The sequence below is a fragment of the Myotis myotis genome, unplaced genomic scaffold (assembly GCF_014108235.1).
Source record: "Myotis myotis isolate mMyoMyo1 unplaced genomic scaffold, mMyoMyo1.p scaffold_m19_p_11, whole genome shotgun sequence".
Classification (NCBI taxonomy): Eukaryota; Metazoa; Chordata; class Mammalia; order Chiroptera; family Vespertilionidae; genus Myotis; species Myotis myotis.
The window spans coordinates 5382412-5404369 of record NW_023416315.1 but is presented as its reverse complement, the minus strand read 5'-3'; the positions used below and the strand labels follow the sequence as shown (position 1 = coordinate 5404369).

Below are 21958 nucleotides of genomic sequence, written 5' to 3'. Positions count from 1 at the left end.
TCTCTCCTCTCAAGCAGGTACGATGACGTAGCTGTTCTCTAAGACGTTCCATGTGGCCAATCCATGATTGTTATGCTGATATTAACATGGACAGCTCCTCTCCCTGCGCATATGGTTAACATCAATGACTTGAATTCATGTGCAATTGGATGGTGTTGAACAAGGAAGTGGTGAAAGTAGATCACCAAAGACCACAGAAAAAATAATGAAAAGAAACGTGGGCCATGAAACAAATGACTTTAAAAAGGGACCAGAATAGAATCACCAGCTAGCATTAGCAGCGGTTTTGAGAGGCCCATTAACCATCTGGAGAACATGATAGGCAGCACACTGATCCAATCAGCAGGCTGTTCCTGATGGGCTGGTGTCCAGAAACTGGTGGGATCTAAGGTATGAAGGATGTGTAGAGATATACATGGAGAATAATAAAGCGACAATGCCCAGGTATAACTTACTTCTAAAAATATATATTTTTATTGATTTCAGAGAGGAAGGGAGAGGGAGAGAGAGAGATAGAAACATCAATGATGAGAATCAGTGATTGGCTGCCTGCTGCACGCCCCCATTGGGGACTGAGCCCCCAACCCGGGTTTGTGCCCTGACCAGGAATCGAACTGTGACCTGCTGGTTCATAGGTCATTGCTCAACTACTGAGCCATGCCGACTCGGCTATAACTCACTTTTAAAATTAAATGTATTGGGTAACATTGGTTAATAACATTACCTAAAGAGTCTCATGTATCTGCAGGTAGCAAAGGGAATAAAAGGAGCAGCCAGCACTCTCAATGGTGTTCATTGTGGGAAGTTAATGCCAACAGCTGTGGCCTCTATTCATTTTGGAAATTAATACTAAGTTAGTTTACAGGAATTTCTTCTCACATTGCTTCTCTTTCCTACAACATTCAGGGGTATATAATCATTCAGGGGTATATAATCTAGGTCAACAGATCCCACACTTGAATGTCTTAACCTCCTGGGCTCCTTGTTCAAAAAGGAACACATCCATATATCCGAGCCACACTCCTGAGGTGGAGCTAGCAACATGTCTCATTAACTAGTGCTCATTTATTCCAGGCTGGCCACCAGGTTTTAGCTGGGGCTCTTGGGTGAGTCATAATAGGAGATGTGTTGTGTTGCCACTAGGGGGAGTGTTGGCCAAATTTTGTGCTTCTGGTAAAGGGAGGGAGGGTGCTGATTGCTTTAGGAGCTCAGACACAGAAAGGAAGGATAGAGAGACAAAAGGAAGAAAGGAAGCCCATGTCCCTGGGTGGGTAAGAGGTGGTTGTGAAGGGGATACATCTGACTTCCTAGGGATCCATGATAAAAGGCTCATGATGGAAGTACAGGGCACCAAAGACCTCAGGTTTTGGAAAGAGAGCAAGCATGCTTTAGCTAGTACCCTCTCCAAGGAAATGAAATGTGTAAAACTATCCAATGAACATTAAGGGTTTGTGCCATTCTCAGTCTTGATAATGTCATGCACACATGCTTGTGTATGTGCTTTTCCTCTTAAATACTTTTCTGTTATTTTATATCAAAATGTCTCCTTTCACTTTAGTAACTTTGTCTAATTAGAAAATACTGCAATCTCATTGAAGAATATTTGGAAGATACACAAAAATACCAGGCAGAAGATAAAGGTCACTTGTATCCCTACATTCAAATAATGAGTGTTAACGTTGTGGTAGAGTCTTCAAGAATTATTTCAGTTCGGAATTGCATGCTTTTTCTAAATAAAATCATTCTACTTTTTGCAAAAAAAACCCCACAACAAAACCAAAACCAAACCAAACAACCCAACAACAAAACATTAAAATCTCCCTCACAAACAAAATCATCAACACTTCCTTGACATTAGTCTTCCTAATCTCCATCATCTATCAAAGAATATTCTTCCATATTTATGATTTCCTTATGATAAACTAATTGATAAACTAGAAGATCAAGGATCATAGAATTTTTTTGGGAGGGGGAACAACTTTTTACTAAAAGCAACATGGATCATATAAATTTTTAAGCTCTTGATATACTGCCACTTTCAGAATGACTGTACAAATACTTATTTCAGCCAACAAAGCAAGAGAATTTGCTTTGCTACGTGTCCCAAATATATACAAATTTATATTAGAGCTATAAATGACAGTGCTTGTCCTACTATCTTCTTGATCATTTTCTCTTGTCAAATGCATATGCAGAATTCTGTCTAATAAACTCATATTATCATAATTCCTTAGACAAATGCCACTTGTGGATCAGGCATGAGAACTTGGTTTGGGAAAATCTGTACAAGTGCTCTTCACAATGGACTATTTCTGCAAATGTACAGAATGGGGGCCTAGGACTGAGTCCACTGGAGGCTTCAATTCCCTGAGTAACTAGATAATCCTGTTACACATGGTTTACTATCTTGCAAGCTTTTCACTGTTCTCTAAGATCCCTGAGGGCAAAGTCTAGATTGTATTCTTTCCGGAGTCTTCCCATTTGCCCAGCACAGTGCTAGGTACTTCCTGATGGGCTAGAAGTATTCATTTGATAGATATTTGGTTGAGTGAATGAAAATTGATGACCACACTGTTACTGCTCTTCTGAAACAGGAGCTAAAGGATGTCCTGCTGTCCCCAATGGGAGAACAACATCCCAAACCCAAGTGACTTAGGTATGTGGCTGTGCAATGTCAGAGCTGCTCATGGAGTCTGGAATCCCTTCTTTTGCAGAACTCTGCCCCGTGGGATCAGGGACAGACTCCGCCCCGTGGGATCAGGAAGAAGCAGCTGTCACTCTAAAGACCATGGGCGCACAGGGCAAGGCTGCCCGAGCGGAGACATGGGGGCAGAGGTTGGGAGCCTGCCCAGTAGAGCTGGACACCAGGATGGGCACACCATTCCAGCTGCCCCTGCCAAGGGGATGGTCCCTCCCCAGGAAGACGATCATCCTGCAACTAGCGAGGACTCACTGGTGAGACTGTGAGAGACTCTGTGGGAGAGAAACTGCACTGAGAGAGCTTGATGAGGACAACCTGGGCAGATCTTTAGCGAAAAATGAAAGGCCCCCAAAATACTGAGTTTTATCAAACCCTGTCTCAGAGGATGTGATGATTATCTAGGAGTACCTCACAGGCCTTGGGCTGCGGTGAGGTATGCACTGTTAGAGATCAACCGAAGGACTTGTATGCATGCATATAAGCATAACCAATGGACATAAGACACTGGGGGGTAGGGGCGGCCAGGGGATTGTTAAGGGCTGGGGGAAAAAAAAGGACACATATGTAATATCCTTTGTAATACTTTTAGCAATAAAAAAAAAAAAGGTGCTCTACGGAGGTGTGACAAAGTCTTGACAGGCGGTGGTCATTAAATGAAATGGAGAAAAACTACATTTCACAGGGGATCTAGGGAAGTCTCCCTCGTCTGTTACACAAGGGTCCCAAAAGATACCCTTAAGTCATTTGAAGTCAACGGGGCTAGTTATTTGAAAACAGCAGAGAAGGAATCATTTTAGATGGGGGTGGGGGCTCGGAAGGGAGGCGATGGCTGCATTTAGTTAGTCCTATCATCCGAAGGGCTGTAAACCCCTCACTGCCAACTCTAGCTGGGAAGGAAGGACCCCCAGAGCCCAGGGACTCTGGAAAGCAATGCTGCAGAGAGAGCTAAGCTTGGCGCTATTTACCCATCAGATTTGCTCTCTGAGGCATGCCTGGTCCGCTGTGCATGGCTTCTGTGCCTAGCTGTGTATATCCAAAGTCTAATTAGTTCGAAGGGTAAAAAGATCAGTGGTTTATCCATGGTCTCGAGTGACGGACGAAATCTGACTGCCCCCTGGCACCAGAGCGGATGCTTTTTATTTATTTATTTTTAAGAATTAATAAGGATGCTAGCTATTCTCAAATATTAGCCTCTCCAAGAACAAGACAGAATAAAGAAAGAGAAAAGGTAATCAGACATTTTTAACCTCCTCCCCTTTCTAATACGTACGTGGTCATTTCATAAATCACACTTCCGGAATTCTCGGGGAGCACTTGCCAGGCGACCTGTGGGTCAGGGGTGGTCCTGGCCAGAGGTCCATACAGTGAGCTCTTCTCACTGTTGAGCTTGATATGTGCCAAGCACAAGGGCTTCCATGTGAACTCAGATGGTCCTCACGTTAACCTAACAAGGCAGGCACAGCATTCTCCCATGGAACAAGTGAGGCCATTCAGGCCCCATGGTCACACAGCTAGTGGGTTTCAACCCAGAGCTCTGACTCCAGCACTTTTGATCGTCACTGCTCTGCTGAACCCCTCTAAGAGGAAGGAGGGGGGCCAGGGGCCAGGACCGAGCCTCCCGGTTCCATCCTCCGTCTTGAGATGCACCTATCACACCTGTCCTCTGACGGGCCATGCCGTACAGTAACTTCAGAACATGGCTGTCGTAAACACCAAGCCACTGGGCTTTGGACAGTGCCTAAAGGGACCCGCGCGTGTGACTGCACTGAGCTAGTTTGCTAGGCTGCCCTAACACAGTGCACATTCCGTGGCTCCCACCACAGAATGTACTGTCTCATGGAGGTGGGGGTCAGAAGTCTGAAACCTCGGGGCCAGCAGGGTTGGCTCTTCCTGGGGGCTGTGAGGGAGGGTCTGTCCCAGCCTCCCTCCTCTGCTTGCGGAGGCTGACTTCTTCCTGTGTCTCTTCACATCACATTAGTGCATGTCTAGCTCTGTGTTCATCGGATACCAGTTCAGACAGGATTAGGGCCCATTCTGACCACCTCACTTTAACCTGATTGCCTCTGTAAAGGTGCTGTCTCCTACTGATGGCTAAGACCAGCATATCTCTTTCTGGGGCAGACATAATTCGACCCACACCAGGCATCGTGGTGATGAGGCAGGCGTACCCCTCCATCTGTGCGGAGCACCTGGTCGGTGCAGCGGGAGCACAGCGCGGGCTCCATCCATCTGCAGCACATCCTAAGAAGCCCTGCTGGTCCTCTGACCTCCCAGCTGGCTGAGGGTGGAAGGGCCAGTGTAGTGACGCGTGAGGGCTGTCTGATCTGTAGACGGAACCAGACATGTAGGAAACCACTCTTTGACAAGGTCCTGGGAAGAGGCCCACGTTCCCATCAGCTGCCCCAGGAGGTTGTGGGAGAAGAGTTTGAGTGAGGGCTGAAGAACTCGCATGGGGCTCGATGGACTCCCCAAGAGAGAAGCTCCTGTCCATCACAGGATGCCCTTGAACTATGGAGGCCACATCCCTGATCCTGTCTTCCAGGGCTGTGAGCTCCAAACTCGCTATTTGCTTCAAAAAATCTATGTACTCCTCACACATTTTTAAGTCAACTGTTGGAATTTTTTTTTTTTATCAGAGTTAAAACAGTTGCAAATAATATAATGTTCAATGTATTATAATACTCATATTTTAGAAATAAAGCTGTGACATTACTTTTAAATGTATGCTTGGCTCTGCATACAATAGTGATTGGATACCCATAATTGCTCATTTTAAAATATATGAATAAGCTCTTCTTAAATAGTTGGAAATTTTACATCATCATTTTTAGTCAGCAGACTTTTTATGTAAAGATGAAATGTCATGTTAGGCTTTCCAAGCAGCCTCTGTCCTAGCTACCCAACAAGGCCATTGTAGCAGGAAAGCAGTCATAGCGAGTGCACAGGCGAGTGGGCGTGGCCGTGTTCCAGGAAGATTTTATTTACGAGAATAGGCAGTGGGCTGGATATGACGTGTGGGCCATTGTTTGCCAACTCTTGTCCTGGACCTAGATTCCCATTCTACTTCCCATGTTCCCCACTCTATCTAGATTCTACTCATACAGATTCTATGTTTAATAGTCAACTAGTAATCATACTGTTCTACTTCTCTGAAACAATATATATATATATATACACACACACACACACATATATATATATATACACTAAAAATACACATATATCTACTAAAATCTAATTTAAAATACATTTCTTGTGAACAGAAGGCTGAAACAAAAACATTCCTCTTGAGTTTAACAGTACAATTAAAAGAAATACTGTACAAGTGCTGATGACTGTTACACCCCAGAGGAAGATTCATTGGGAATGCGCCTGTTAATGAGATGGGGACCCATTTGTGGGTCCTCGGTTAAGGGATCTGTCACACATCCCATTGTCTGACTCCCAGAGAGGGTTTATACACTTTGGGCAACATGACACTGAAGAGCTGATGGAGGTGAGAAGGCTGTGGGAGGGTCGCCAGCGGCCTCACAGCTGCTCAGTTTTAACATGCGCACGGGAACTGAGACCGTGTTAATGGGCTCCCTGAAAGCTGCCCAGGCCTGCCTTTCCCTTGAAGCGTCTTCACACCCTTCAGGGGAGCGAGCATGCCGGCTGAAGGCTGGGGTTCTAATGCATTCGCTATAAATCAACATGCAGACTGCGAAGCTGACAGGGAGGCACCTGGGCTTGGGAGTCAGGCCTGGATTTGAACTTCACACGGTCACTTACTACACGGATAACAAGCTCCCTCCTTACGTCTCTGTTTACTTCTCTGTAAAAGGGAACATAAAGCCTTTTAACATTGCTCTGAACGCTCTCCTGAGACTGTGCTGAAACAAAGGATGGAGGCAAAAAATGGATGACGAAGGCGCCGCAATGCCCACCCTCCATCCCTGGAGTATCTTCAATAAAAACCTAAACCCCGACGGACCACTGCATGCGGCGATTTTAAAGTAACAGCTACACTGAAGATGAAAACCAAAGGTTTGGTAAATTCCATTAAAAGTACCTAGCACATAGAGGCCATAATGCTTCTAAACACCGTTCCATGTTTCTGACCTTGCTCTGACCTTGAAGCCGGTGACGGGGAGTGAGCCTGTGAAGGATGGTGATGTGAGGGATGGGAGCCACGGACCTGCGCATGTGATTGGTGTGACCTTCGCACTTACCACAGTGCTCAGGTCTGGGCTGAGAGACCGCCTCCTCCATGCTATTCATACCTCTTCCTGGCGACATAGGTACAACAGCTCTCACAGCACAGCTGCGACTTCTCCCTCCCTGGACAGTTCTAACAGCTTGGAAACCTTTGGTAAAGTGGGAATCCTGCGCATCCAGGTTCTACCTCGTGGGCCGCTCTACAGAACTAGAACGGTGCAGGGCCCTGGAGTTTGCTCTCACGGTTCCGTTTTCCTTCGCATTCATTCTCGACTCCGGGCCAGCAGAGCAGCAAGGGAGGGAAGGTGGAGGCAAGGGCAGTCCTTGGCCAGTTTGTTTCCGGCAATTCCGTTCAAGCTGTTTTCAGGGAGCGCTGGCGAGAGCCCTACTTGGGAGAGTGGTTGTTCATGCTCTACGCAATGGGCATGAGAATGAGTGCATAGGTGGATGCACACATAAATTAGTGAGTATTAAATAAATAACTGGCTCATTGGAAATTTCTTTTTAGTGTAGCCTCTATTCTGAGTGATTCCAACTTTTAGGCTAATGATGGTCTGAAAAACAAACCTCTGCAAAGGGGAATCCTAGGGGTTCACAGAGCATCTGTGCTCCTAGCCAATGCCGAGGCCTGGCACTGCTGCGCGGCACGCATGCGGCCAGTGTTGGCTGTGGAATACATTGAGAGAGTGAGGAAAGGTGCGTGTGGCTCTGCTAACAGACACAGCAAGCCAGTCCCTTTCTCTCAGTCCCACTGTCCCCACCTCTAATAAGGTAACTAGTCCCTTCCTTCCCTGCCCATGAGCCACCGAGACCAGAGGGAGGTCCCACAGACGCCGCCCAGGGACCCAAGCTGTCACCACATGGAATCAATTTGCCACCCCAGGACTTGGGTTTCTTCAAGGTCTAGGATGCAAGGGGTTTTCAGTAAATAGATAGCCAGACGTCATAAAGGAATAAATCAGACTCCTCCTCTCTTGATGGAATATGTAATTCAGGGGCGTGAAGTGCATGGCTTAAGGGACAAGCCAGGGAAGAAAGCTACCAACCAGCAGCTGGGAATCTGCCAATGGAAGAACCAAAAATATGCATGTTTTCCAAAGCAAAGAAGAAGAAAGATCAATCTGGGGCAGGACGGGGAAGGCGTGGCCATCCGGAGAGATTTACGGGCCATCTGCAGGGCCATTACTTACGGCCGGTCACACAGCCTTTCAAAGACAGCAAGGCATCTGTTTGCCTAGAAGCACAATATTGTTGCTCTTAACCTGCTTCCAAAACCAGGAGAGTGTACATTGCCATCCTGGAGCTGCTGTCATTCTGGCTTCAGAGACATGTTTCCAATTATTCCTCCTTGATAAGTAAGGATGGGTTGTTGGGAAATATTCAATTTTTAAAATATAATTTTATTCATTTCAGAGAGAAAGGGAAAAGAAGAGAGAGACAAAAACATTAAGGATAAGAGAGAAGTATTGACTGGCTGCCTCCTGCGTGCCCTCTGCTGGAGACCACGCCTGAAACCTGGGCATGTGTCCTGACTGGGAATCGAACCATGATCTCCTGGTTCATAGGTCAATGCTCAACCATTGAACCATACCAGCTGGGCAGGAGATATTAGATTTAAAATAACAATAGTAATAGCTTATGTTATTATCCAAAAAGCACATGGGGTATATGAATTCATTTGTTCTCTAAACATTTCTATGTGCCAGATGGAATAGATAGTATTTATATTTTATCCGTGGGAAAAAGTACTTAAATTGAAGGAGTAATATGGCAAGTCCTAAATCAGAGCTAAGCTGGGACTCTGGCCCAGGCTCTTGGTTCTGGGTGCAGGGCTCCCTCTCCCTGGGTGCTCAGAGGCTGCAGTCTCTGAGGATGGAGGAGAGTGGTCTGGGAGCAGACAGCATGTGCCCTCTGGGCGCTCTGGTTGTCCCAGGAGAGAACCATCCACAGCCGAAGAGCCGAGTTAGACCTGTGAGATACGAAAAGTAAATGGCTTCCACCCAAGGAATGTAGTCCTACTATTTTCCCCTTGCGTAGCACATGGTGTACTAATCGCTCACCCAGGCATCACTCTAATTTAATTTTCATTCGTCAACAGCCCTGTGAGAAATACACCATTTCTTCCATTTCTGCCGAGGGGAAAAGTAAGGTTCAGAGAGGTTAAGTAGGCATCTACTTAGTACTCGGGAGATTTTAGGGAGGACAGAGGGGTTGCCCATAATGCGGCCTTTGCAAACTTTCTTTTCTTGGACCTGCTTTGCAAGGATGGTTAAGCCTGGCTCCTGGAATCTAGAATAAGGAGGGGCTCCCACCACCTTCTAAAGCTAGAAGGGTAATGCCTGCAGAGCCCGAGCCTTGATCTTAACTAGTCTAGGTCTGGGGGCAGCACAAGGGGTGGCTCTCAGACCAGTTCCTGGTTTGGTCAAGTTCCTGAGATACAGTTTCACACTCCTGGCCATTGGGCGTCTGTGGGCTCCATCTCACCTGCGGGGCCTGGGGCCTGGCTGGCTCTAGTTAGAAATGACTTGTCGCCAAGGGCCCTGACTTGGACTGCCAGTCTGACGGCCTGAGCTCCATTAGCAGCAGGGGAAGGCGAGGGGGCCGGGGGGGGGGGTGTCTCCTTCCAGCCAGGCAAGTGGAGGGTGTCAGAGCTGGCCCAGGTGCTATCTCAGATGCTCAGCCATAAACCCAAGGAAGCTGGAATGAAGCGTCACTTCATTATGCTTCCAGGGCTGGGAGCAGGGCCAGGGAGCTGCTCTCCTTGACGGGCCTCTCATCACTTGCAGCTCAAAGGAAAAGAGAAGTGAGCTCCCAAGTGCCAGGCTGCAGCCGCCTTGTCAGATGGCAACACCTCCACGGAGCAGCTGAGCAAGAGGTGAGTCAAGAGCTTTCGCTCCCTTCTCCTGAAACCCTGCAGACTGACGACCATTCCCTCTGTGTGCCTTTCAATGCCTGGCACAAGGCAGGCAGCTAGGAAAGGACACAGGGCAGGGATGAAAACCAGTGTCAGCGCCAAGCCGGTTCTGATAGCCTGGTAGTGGCTGACTTGCTGCTGTTTTAAGAAGGATTCCAAGGCTCTTTCTGGGTACAATGTGAAAGGTGGTTGTGATCATTGGAACACAGGCCCTGGAGAATAGGTTGCTGGGAAGCTTGACACAGATATGACCTTGCAAGTTACCAAGTCTAAACTGCTCTTTACCCACGTGGAGATGCCAAGGAACATCAAGGTTGGTGACTTGCAAAACTGAGTTGCTAAACTAGAGATAACAACCCAAGGCCTTTGACTCCAGACTCCTGCTCTGTTGACTACAAATGCTTTCCTCGTTCTTCATTTCTAGATCACAGATTGTTTGAAATCAGCTAGCAAATGAGAGGACTTCAAAATCCGGTGATGATGCAAAAACAATCATTGCAATGATCACTTCACTTATGGAAGGCACAGCTATTCCTCCGTACTCTGGAATCCCAGCGCTTCAGTCCACCCATGTCTGCATGTATGAGTCCTTGGCTTGGCCAAACATCAGCAGGTTCACAAAGTCAGTCTCACTCTTCCAATGCTACCTATGGTTTAATTTATTTGGTCTGCCAGTGTTGCCCCAGGAAAGCAGATTAAGTCATGCCAGGAAAAGAAAGAAGTTGCAAGATTAGAAAAGAAGTTGTAAGGACCCACCCAATGTAATCCATCAAAAGCTGCTTAGGTGCACAAGGCTTAAGTCCTTGAGAATTCTGTCCATCATGCCAGAAATGAGTAGGGTTGGACCAGAAGCCATACCTGATGTTAGAGATGGCATTGAACTGATATTTTTTTCCCTTCTCAATGTTCTGTGGAGTTTCTAAAAGAGCTCTTTATTAACAGAAGGTTTACAAGGATCAAGCTTTTAAAGCGAGCTTTATTCATCTACTTACAAATTAGGCTGAAATTATTGGTGTTAGGACTCCTCTAAGGGCTGTGACCCGAAGCCTCTAAGAAGGCTTTGCAGTACGATTTTGATCTAGTTTTTGGAGGGGTTGATTACATTTTCATGGTTGGCTTTATTTAAAAAATAAACATTTGGGGAAGTGGATAAGTAGGATGATATCTGATACTGAAGGTAAGAATTTAAAGACCAAATTAACTGGAAGAACTACTTAGTAAACACAAGTTGCGGAATTGAATAAGATGGCAGCAATTAAATCATCCCTTAGCCTCAATTTATACCTGTCTTCATAAAGAATCACCTGTTTGCAGCAGACCTATTCTTTTCAGCTATGGTTTGCTTAGCTTGGTGTTAAAATTGAACCCACGTTCCCTGAACATACTGAGTTGAGACAGGTGGACCCAAAGTGCAGGGAGCGGCAGGGCCAAGACTTCTGGGGATTGAAAAATGCCACAGGTGGCGACTACTGCCTTTCTGTTATAGGAAATGGCCCACCTCTTCATCTCCCCAGGCCAAGCAGTGCAATGGAGAAACAAGACTGTCCTCCATGCTGTGTCTGCCGGATAGAATGGTTCAAGGCAAAGAAAAGCATGTGTGCAAGGACAGCTGTTTTGTTCTCTCTCTTCCTGGAGAAAGTCTTCCCGGCACCTCCCGGAGGCGAAGGAGATGCAGGCACCTGGTGTGGCATGAAGGGACGGCAGCTCCTGGCCTGGTGCGCGAGGAGAGTTCTTTGAGAGTCCAGCACAGCCCTGCAGAGGCCGCCCTGACCACGTGTGGCCACGGAAACTGTGACACGTGTGGCCAGTGGAATGGAGCCATTCAAGTTTAAACTTCATTTAACTTTAGATCATTTAAATTGAAAGCCTGTTACCCACTTCAGTTACTGGACAATTTTTAAATATATTCCGGACAACTCACGTGCATGAGTTTACTTTGTTAACAGTACGTTTTATGAAATCTAAATACAGATTTCCTGTGAAACTTCAGGATCCAAATGGAGTTGTGCATGTCAGAACTCAAAGGCTCAACATGAGAAATTGAATATCAATATTTTGCTAATAATTTTGTAGTTGAGAATTGAAATACTATCTTAGACATACATGGTTAAATAATACATATTATTAAAATTAACTGACCTGTTTCTTTTTTAACTTCTTTAATGTGACTGCTAAAAACACTGGAATTGCATACATAACTTGAGTTCTATTTCCAGACAGTGCTGGTGTAGAAAGCCATCTGCCATATTGTCCCTGTAGGACAGAATCCTTCAAATAGTTATTGAAATTGTCTTCTACACATACCCAGAGTAATAGTAGGAAGGATGTAAATTAGGCATGCATAGCAAATGAGCAGTGTTTCTAAAACCTGCCCCACTAGCCTCCACTGTTCCATTTCCATCTAGCAATGAGATCTTCCTATAGGTTCTGGTCTTCCTTCCTTTATTCTGTGAAATTGGACTTTTTAAAATCCTCACCTGAGGATATTTTTTCCATTTATTTTTTAGAGAAAGTGAAAGGCAGGGAGGAGAGAGAGAGACATTGATGTGAGAGAGACACATTGATTGGCTGCCTCCTGCACACACCCTGAGCAGGGCCAGGGATCGAGCCTGCAACCGAGGTACATGCCCTTGACTGGGAATCTAACCTGCCAGCCTCCAGTCTTCAGGCCAATGCTCTAAGACTGAGCAAACAGGCCAGGGCCAATTTCAGGAGACAGATCAATAATCTCTCCTTTCACTAACCTAACCGTTGCTCTTTCATTTTTCATTAATAAGACATCGGTGGGAATGCTGGTTGATAGTACAGATGCCAGTGGAGATGCTCAAGTTGAATTGGGGGTGCCCCCCAATTCACATGCCCCCCACTCCTGGTCACCCCAATTCTGAGGGGCACTCAATGATTTGCAGGCCTAATCTCTGGGCCTTCAGTGGCTCCATCAATGTCTGGTCACTGTCACTACCTGGAACCTCTTTCTGAGCTGGGCTCGTCACTCCTGTTCACAAGTCCAGAAAGCATGGTAGCCCTGGTGATTCCCACAGCCACCGTAGGTCATGCAATCCCCAAACCAGCTGCCCTGCTGCTCCTGGCCCTTCACGACCCTCACCATTGCTATGGAAACTGCAAACCATTTCTGGCAAATGCAAGCAAAGGGCAGCGGAACTGGTGATCTTCCACCTCTCACAGATGGCCTGGGAGGCGCTGGCCTCGTGCACACACTGACCAGTTCATACCAGTCAAATGAATGCTCTGCAGAATGAGACGGTGTGCCGCACAGGAACACGGATGAACACGGGCGCATTCCGGCGAGTTTTTACTTAGTTCACACTTCTCTTCCTAAGTGGCATTATTAATAATTCACCCAACCCGCCCACCATTCCTTTGTAATTTGGCTTGTTGCAATGACTGTTGAATTCATCTCCCTGTGGCCCGACTCCATCAGCCAGACTGAGAGCCGAGGAGACCTCCTTCCCCCACTCACATCTCCTTGCCCACGGTCAGCAAACAAGGACATCAATGTGTGCAAACAGCAAGTGCGCCCGTTCCCAGCTGGATAAACACGGGCAAGCTCCTTGCTATCTTGGTGACTCAATGTCCTCATCTAAGAAACTAGGCAGACAAAGAGTCCTGTTGGGGCTGCCGTAGAGATTCAGTGAGTTATTACTGCTACCTAAAGTGCATAGATGGTGCCTGGGACACAGTAAAAGCTCACGGCAGTTAGCTATCCCTGTAGTGACTGGTTTTATTCCAACTGCTGGGGGACCAGAGGAATTCTATCTTTCTAACTCTCAGTGCTGAGTTTCAGGAACTGGATCCAACTTACTGATCTCTACTTTGCCTTATAGTGATAAACTCTGATGGCCAATGAAAACCCAAGGGAATTCATTTCTCTTTAGCTTTACATTTACTTTCCATGTCCCACATCCTACAAATGCTAGGAGGAGGCTGTGGGGAGAAGCCCTCTCTCAGAACAAACACATCAGCAGTTAACTCTGGTTACTGAAATAAATTCCCTTTTATTTCTATTGAATTTACTGGGGTGACACTGGTTAATAAAATTGTATTGGTTTCAGGTGCAATTCAGTAATGCATCATCTGTATATTGTATTGTGTGTTCACCACCCCAAGTTAAGCCTCCTTCCAACACCACTTATCCCCCTGCCCCCTCTTCTACCTGCCCCACCCCCTTCCCCTCTGCCAATCACCATGCTGTGGTCTGTGTCTATGAGTTTTTTCATTTTCTCCTTCTTTTTTAAAAAAATATATATTTTATTGATTTTTTACAGAGAGGAAGGGAGAGGGATAGAGAGTTAGAAACATTGATGAGAGAGAAGCATCAATCAGCTGCCTCCTGCACACCCCCTACTAGGGATGTGCCTGCAACCAAGGTACATGCCCTTGACCAGAATCGAACCTGGGACCCTTCAGTCCGCAGCCTGATGCTCTATCCAGTGAGCCAAACCGGCTAGGGCTCTTCTTTTTTCTTAATCCCTTCACCTATCTCGCCCAGCCCCACAACTCCCCTCCCCTCTGACAGCTGCCAGTCTGTGCTCTGTATCGATGAGTGTGTTTCTAGTTTGTTTGCTAGTTTATCTTATTCATTAGATTCCACCTATAAGTGAGATCATATGGTACCTGTCTTTCTCTGTCTGGCTTATTTCACTGAGCATAATACTCTCCAGGCTCGTCCATGCTGCTGCAAAAGGCAAGATTTCCTTTTTTTTTTTTTTTCCCCTCTTGAGGCCCAGTAGTATTCCATCATGCACATGTACCACATTATCTACCATCTACTGGGGCGCACTTGGCCTGCTTCCCTATCTTGGCTATTGGAAATGAGGCTGCAATGAACATAGGGGTGCTAATCATCAGAGAGATGCAAATTAAAACCTCAATGAGGTATCACCTCACACCTGTCAGAACGCTGTCATCAACAAATCAACAAACAGCCAGTGCTGGCGGGGATGCAGAGAAAAGGGAACCCTCCCCCACTGCTGGTGGGAATGCAGGCTGGTGCAGCCACTGTGGAAAACAGTATGAAGTTTCCTCAAAAAATTAAAGATGAAAGGTCATTTTCAAGTTCCATAACTCCAGTTTCACCAACACTCAGCTCAGGAGTGAGAAACCGGCAGGCGCTAGTCATTTCCAAGGGGCCTGGATTTCAGCCCAGGTGAGACTGCCTGGGCCTGGCCCAGGTTAGGAAGCTGCTGCTGGGGCGGTGCATGGAGATGGGGCTGTGGCAGAATTCAGGGGACCCCCAGGCAAGAGGAAATGATGAACTGGAAGGTGTAACAAACTCTTGGCTGCTCTCCCGGGACAGAGACCCCACTTGACCCTGGGATGGGCTGTCCTCAAAGTGTCATGTGATTCTGCGTAACTGTATTTGCTTAGGCCGGGGGAGAGTTTCCTATCTTTCAAATTCTTGGACTGCCACGATCCAAAATAGGTTACTAATCACTCTCAATTTTTTTTCCACATTTTTACTGCTTCCATAAAAGGCTCTTTCTTGTCTCCTTCTTGCCAACAGGTGCCAGTAAAGTGACACCACTGGGAGAGGAGAGAGCACAGAGGGATGGAGGTACATTCTGATGAGATGACTGTCCCTGAAGGCACACCCAGGAGAGCCAGGCCTCCTCCGCCTGTGCCCGCCCGAGGGGCGCTGAGGGTGAGGCGCGCCAGGAGCGCTCGCCTGCACACCCTCGCCGGCAGGCGCGTGGGGCTCTCCCTAAGCACAGCATCCCGAGCCCCTGGGCATCAGAGTACGGCCCGCTCTCAAGACAGGCCCCCAGCTGACAGTCGGGTCCCTGCCTGGTCCAGGCGCAGGTTCCCCCTGTGCTGGATGCTGTCACCCACAGACGGGAAATGCTCCCCCTCTCCTGTGACACCAGCCCACTCCTCGCTGGTCACAGCCTGGAGTCTCTCCCAGGCGCCTCTTTTGTCTCTGCCCACTCCTCCGGTCCTATGAGGGCCCGGCAATTCCACCCCGGGCCACACGAAGACCGTCACACTCCCTTCTGTCCAAAGGACGTTGTTTTAAAGGACATGCCAACACGATGCCCTGTACAACTATTTCACGGGCCTTTATTTATAAACCGGACGAAAATGCTTTCTCTTTTCCTCTCTGTTATTTGAACCCAAGCGGACTGTAAGTAGAAGACAGAGTCCTGGCACAGAAGGCGGGAAACCACATAAAAATGAAAAAGCAGCAGGGACGCCTCGGAATGGGCAGGCGGACCCTGGAAGAGGCTCCTGGGCAGAGGGGGTTCTGGGCTCAGCCCCCACTCCCTGGACCCGGACGGAAGGCGATCCTCCCCCTCCCCGGCTGTTCGAGGGCTCCGGCTCCGGCTCCTCCGGAACCCCAGGCTGCGCTGGGCTTCGGTCTGGACACATCTATTTCTGAGTTTGCGGCCAGAAGGGTCCCTGACGGCAGAGTTCTCCTTCCACACGCTGCCCCTCTGTTGCCTGTTTACAACCCGATGTCTGATTCTCCCTGCTTCTACCCAACAAAATTAAAAATTTCATCACCACTGTCAGAAAATGAGCCCCCAGGGAGCAGAGCCATGCTCAGAGCATCCATCCTCCTGGCAGAGAGCCAGTCGCCAAATATAACTTTGCAAAGCCCCTCTGGTTTTCAGAGGTTTAAAAGGATGCAAAACAGTCATCTCAAAGCGTGATTTTTTACAGCTAAAATTTGTCTGAATGCACAACTCATCTTTGCAATCCTTTTCTTTTTTCTTTCCCCGCTTTTATTTTTAAGAGAGAGAACATATTTCAGTCTGAGACTGGCTCCGTGAAGAAAGAAAGGGGCACCACCTCGCTCAGCTCACACTCCTAGCCGGAGCAAGCAGCGCACACGGAGGAGCTGCGGGCTGCAGCTGGGGGCGAGGAGAGCGTGCCAGGCCATTGTCACAGCAGCTCCCTTCGCAATGCAAACACCAGCCCCACAGCAGCAGCCCCGCTCGGCTCCGTGCCGCCTCTCCCTCTCCCGTCCCCGAAATGACTCCTGTTATCCCAGTTCTAAAGCATCTTCTGTGCAATGGATCAATGCCCAGGGAGATAAAGCGACGCTCCACTCCTCACACTGACCCTAACAAGACAACCCATGTCTGAGTGTAATGCACGGTCAACCCGCAAATTCAGTCCCCCCCCCCCCCCAGCAATGCACGCAGCCTGTGCAACACAGGGCGCCCACACCCCGGAACCCCAGCACGCCTGCTCTCCTGCGGGCTTGCTCCGGTTTGCCGTCTTCTCATCAGACAATAGGACAAAGCTACACTGGAGCTCCGGCTGCGGACGCCAGTGGGCAGATGTGAAGACAGCGGTGTACTCACCAAGCTCCTGTAAGTGCATCTTTCCCAACTACAACCACTGCTGCTAAGCGGCTGCCAGTGACTCAGAGCCGCCCCCCAGAAGAGCACCGCGCTGGACCGCCAGCTGGTTCCCGAGTCGGCTTGCTCGTGGAACAGGTTTCCAGTTGAGCCATGTGAATGGAGACTCGCCGCACACCTTTGGGTGGCACACACTCCAAGTCCAGGAGGATGAGCATGGGGCTTTGCTTATGTTTATGGAGCTGGAGCCCGGGGGTGCTCCGATTGGCAGGAATGGCGGAGAGATCGGCCAATCAAAGGCAGCCTCCATTTCAGGGAAACTCCTGCTCATTTATTTAACATCTTCAGAGATCATCGTCTTTTCGAGGAAGAGCTTTTATAGTATCACAAGAGAAAAATATAACTTCACTTCAACATTCATGCCTAATGCCTTTCATTAATATACATATAGACCCTCCTCTTGGTATGCCTCGATACCCTCACTTTTCTTAATAAAGAACTAAAAGAAGAAAAAAGAGGAAGAAGAAAAAGAAAGCTGGCGATGGGCTGGCGATATTTCATATTCATCAGCCTCCACCTTGTTGGGAAAAAGGAGGGGAGAGTGCCGGGGCTCAATAATTACTGATTCCGTTGCCATGGAAACAGACTGGCTGCAGCGAGTTGGATTCGTGTAGAGCATCTGCTGCCAGACCCATAATCAACTGCAATCTCATCTCTCCCTGTCTCCCTACTTTCGTTTGATTGTGAGTTTGCTTTTTCCCTCCTTCTCTTTATGTGCAGTTTTTGTTCAAAAATATCACGTAACTGCCTCGCTGTGTACACACAGCACATGCACACCGGGTGTGCCCACGTGCCTAGAAATGCGTGCACGCAAGAGTGCCTCCCAGCAGGGTGCCCCTGGAGGACCCACACTGATTCCTCCTCAGGATGTAAATAAGCACCCTTCCCATGCCTCCCCTCCTGCTGAAAACTCATTGCAAGTTCACCTAAAAAGGGGTGGGGTACCTTTTAATATATTTGTCATCTAACGGCCCTGAAAGCCCCCAAATAAAAGTTTGCGATGGCATTTCTCAGAGGGCGCTGCCGTGGTTCCTAGCAAATCTTTGGAATGAAGCAATTACACCAGGAAGTTTGTGGAAGATTTGCAAGCACAGTCTTCAGGCGCCTCTTCTTCTCTGCATGAGCATCTCACCAAGGCGCCCGGAACCCTGGGGTCTCCCGGGGACTTTCCTCAGATAACAGGCAGCCCTCAGACTCCTCCCTGCTGCTTCCAATTCTCCTGATTGCATGACCAGAGTTAATGTCACCTAAGGCTCTGGATGAGCTGCTGCTCTCTCTTCCACAGCAAGGGGGCACCACTGAGCAATGAATAGCCGCCTGGCCTGGTCAGACCCAGGAGGGGCTCAGAGGGTGGTAAACTCACAGCTGGGCCTGCAGGAAGCCCTCAATTCTGCAGGGATTGAGAAAGGCAAGTGGCAAAGAAGGCTGAACCACCTCCTCATCTGTTCAAAAGCTTGCTAGTCACGGTGGAAGTTCTGACAAGCAAGCAGCTTCATCTGCGTTTGCAGATGGGTCACGTTATACCAAAGAGCTCTGGGCTTTCAAGAATCTTCCCGGGAATGCCCGGTGGAACCCCGGCTCGTGGTTGGTACTGAGGTCACAGACTGGGTATGCTACCCTCCTAGACGGCAGTGAAAAGAGCCTGCACAAGCTTAGAGAGCTGCCGATGAGCCTCAGCCAAAGGGAAGCCTGCCCCGACTTGGTGGAGGCCTGACCTACTGTTGGTCAAGCCTCCGAGAACCGGCACGAAGCTAGTGGGCCGCCCTCCGGATGCTCAAAACGTACGATGGGTGCGAATCCTCAAGCTTCTGACCACGTTCAGATTAATGACGTGCCATCTACACGTAAGGAAACCACAGCATCGGCTACCTGGAAACCCCCGGAGAAATCATGGCCCCAGGCATCGGAATAAAAACCGGGAGAAATCTCTTTCCATTCCGCCCACACGGAGCCTGCGCTCTCGGCTCTCTTCTGGGCAGGCCCTGCATTTTCTCGGGTCAGATTCAAGTTAATTAAATTCTCCTCCTTTCCATAAACATGGTTTATTAAGTGTATCATTACCAAGTCAGAGGTAGTTCATATACTTGGTAATACTTCTTAAATACACCCACAAGCCAAAAAAGAATTCTTAGATGATCTGTGGTTCAGGATCAGAAGATATGGCCACTGTTACAGAATGATTTCTGAGCTAGTGTCTAAATTCTCCTTCTTGTACCTACAGGCCTGACCTAACATGAGGAGCATTTATCCTGAGCATCTGAAAGGGGCTGGATGGGGGTCTATTTCCTGTGTTACAGAGAAGTGGCACCAAGAAAAAATCCTTCCATTTGCCCACCCCTGGTCCCAAACAGATCACTTCCAGTCTCTGGGAAACCTTTCATCAGGAGGCCTGCTCATCGCTGGCAAGAACCTGATGGTGACGACCCCCTTAGTGCATGACATGACTACATGGAGCCCCATCTTTTTGGTTGTTTCATTCTTAAAAGGGAGATGACTGGCCGTGAGAAAAGCCCAAACACATGGGGTGTGTATGGCAGATGGCTCATCTCCAGCTACATCTTAACCTTCTTAAGGCACGCCGCCCCCTCATCCCAGTCATATGTGCCAAGGTGGGTTAGGCGGGCAGACCTCACTTCTGCCCGTCTAACACAAACAGACCATATCTCCCAGGGGTGTGAGGGCAGAAGCAGGAACTCCGTCCTAATAGGTCAGAAGGGTGGGGACTATTGGCTCAGTCCAATGGCTTCATTTATTCAAGAGACACTGGAGAGATATTTTCTAGTCAGTGGGGCTGAACAGGATATAGTTATTTTTTAAAATAAATTTTTATTGATTTCAGAGAAGAAGGGAGAGGGAGAGATAGGAACATCAATGATGAGACAGAATCATTGATTGGTTGCCTCCTGCACACCCCCTACTGGGGATGGAGCCGACAACCCAGGCATGTGCCCTGACCAGGAATCGAACCAAGCCTTCCTAGTTCATGGGTTGACGCTCAATCACTGAGCCACACTGACTGGGCTATATTATTTTTTTACATGGTGCATTTTAAAACCAGAACATGTGCAAAACCTCAACTAAATATGGTAGAGATAACTTTTACATACCTTTTTATCTCCAAGGGGAGGTCATCATTATAATACTCCGTAGAAAAATCCCCATACACACATAGCTGCTTCTCTTTTTCTCACCCTCATGAGATGATCAGAAGCAGAACTTACAAAGCCTGTTATAACATCACTTTACCTGTAGGTCCCAGGACGCTAGGCACTGTGTATATAGCCCTGGCTTTAGAGGGAGAGTGTGAGAAATAACAGCAAATGCATATGCAGTACTCACAGTAGGTCAATACCATAAAAGTGCCCATTTTCCTAAAAGGGAACCTAAGACCCGTGACACTAAGTAGTATGACTACAGTCACCATCCAGTAAGTGGTAGACACTGGGTTCAAACGCAGCTATCCTACACCAGGGCCTCAGAGCCCTCACAGGCAAGGAGTCCGGGGCAGGTGATATTGTCCCCATAGCTGAGCTATAGTTTGTAACTCATATTTATGAGGTATTACTATGAAGAAGTTTATCTCCCTAAACAAAACCTATAAACACTGAAATAAAGCCAGTTCGACGAAATGCAGAGCCATCTATAAACAGATGTCCAGCCCATGCGTGTCTTTCCTCTTCCAAAGCATGACCTCTGACAGGGGACCATCGTTTGCATTCCTAGGCTGGGAGAGTCAAGGTCAGCAGTCCTTGAGGACTGATGGACTTGACCAAGTGGAACGGGCTGGCCCGAGAAGATCACAGAAGACAGAGCCAGGCTTGCTGCAAGGCCCCCCTGGTTCTGAGCTCCTTTGGAGGAATCAGCAGTGAGACTTGGAAAGCTTATCATCTTGCCAGCTCAGATTTTCCAAATATACCATGGCAATGCATTCCAGGACGGCGGGCTGAGGAAAACACATGCCAAAGGAAATATGAAAATGCCCAAGCTCTCAGCCCTGCCAAGCATGTCCTCTGGCGATGGTGGCAAAACAACTCGGGGCCAATGGTTGGAGAGTCTTGGGTGGTGCCAGTGGGACAGAGGTTCTTCACCGTTAGGGAAAGGGGCGGGTCTGGGCCACCTCACATTCTTCTTGGTTTTCAGACATGATATGCGTAATAAACTCGCCGAATTCTGCAACACATATCTACTTCACATGCAGACGGTTCTACCTTTTGAGAAAAAAAATATAGTTTCTGATATTCTCAATCAGAGAACCAACTTCATGGCAGCTGGTAGAGATGAAATGGTTAACTCTTGATGCCTTTACTTTCTCTACTCTTTCTGCTCACAGATTCACAGAGAGCTACGTGTGCTGGTCTCCGCTGACAGCAGGGTGTGCCCTGCACCAGGACAGGGGGTGCCAGAACAGGGGGTGCCAGGATGAGGGGGAAGAGTGGAGGGTTTCTGAGCAAGAGGGAAGCCATGAAGGTCAAAAAGGTGAGTAGGTACAGTTTGCCCAGGTCAGGAGGGAGGAAGAGGAACGTTCTAGAGATGTAGGCAGGCAGCTCCAAGGAGGCCATGTTCTGCGATGTGAAGGGGGGTGGGTGGGTAGGCAGAAGTTGTTTGAGGGCTTAGAAGGGGTCCAAGAGGTCTGTAGGCAGCCGGATATGGAACCTCAAGGTGCAGCCACACAGTGGACCGAGGGGAATTCTAGGGCGAGCCCTGTGGAAAGCTGGCTTTGTTGGAAGTCAGTCACATCACAACTATGCGTCCAGAGTTTCA

At 48.1% G+C, this 21958-nt stretch overlaps 1 protein-coding gene across 4 annotated transcripts in view; it reads right to left on the bottom strand.

Moving 5' to 3' along the window:
- The window catches only part of ELMO1 (engulfment and cell motility 1), a 392098-nt gene that overhangs the window by 76685 nt on the left and 293455 nt on the right, over positions 1–21958 (bottom strand). Inside the window, exon 1 of one of the 4 annotated variants that reach the window (XM_036327312.1) lies at positions 17141–17463. The exons of the other annotated variants lie outside the window; for them this stretch is intronic. The gene's annotated coding sequence lies outside the window, so the exon portion shown is untranslated. Of the gene's footprint in view, positions 1–17140; positions 17464–21958 lie in introns of those variants that run through there. 4 annotated transcript variants of the gene reach the window in all.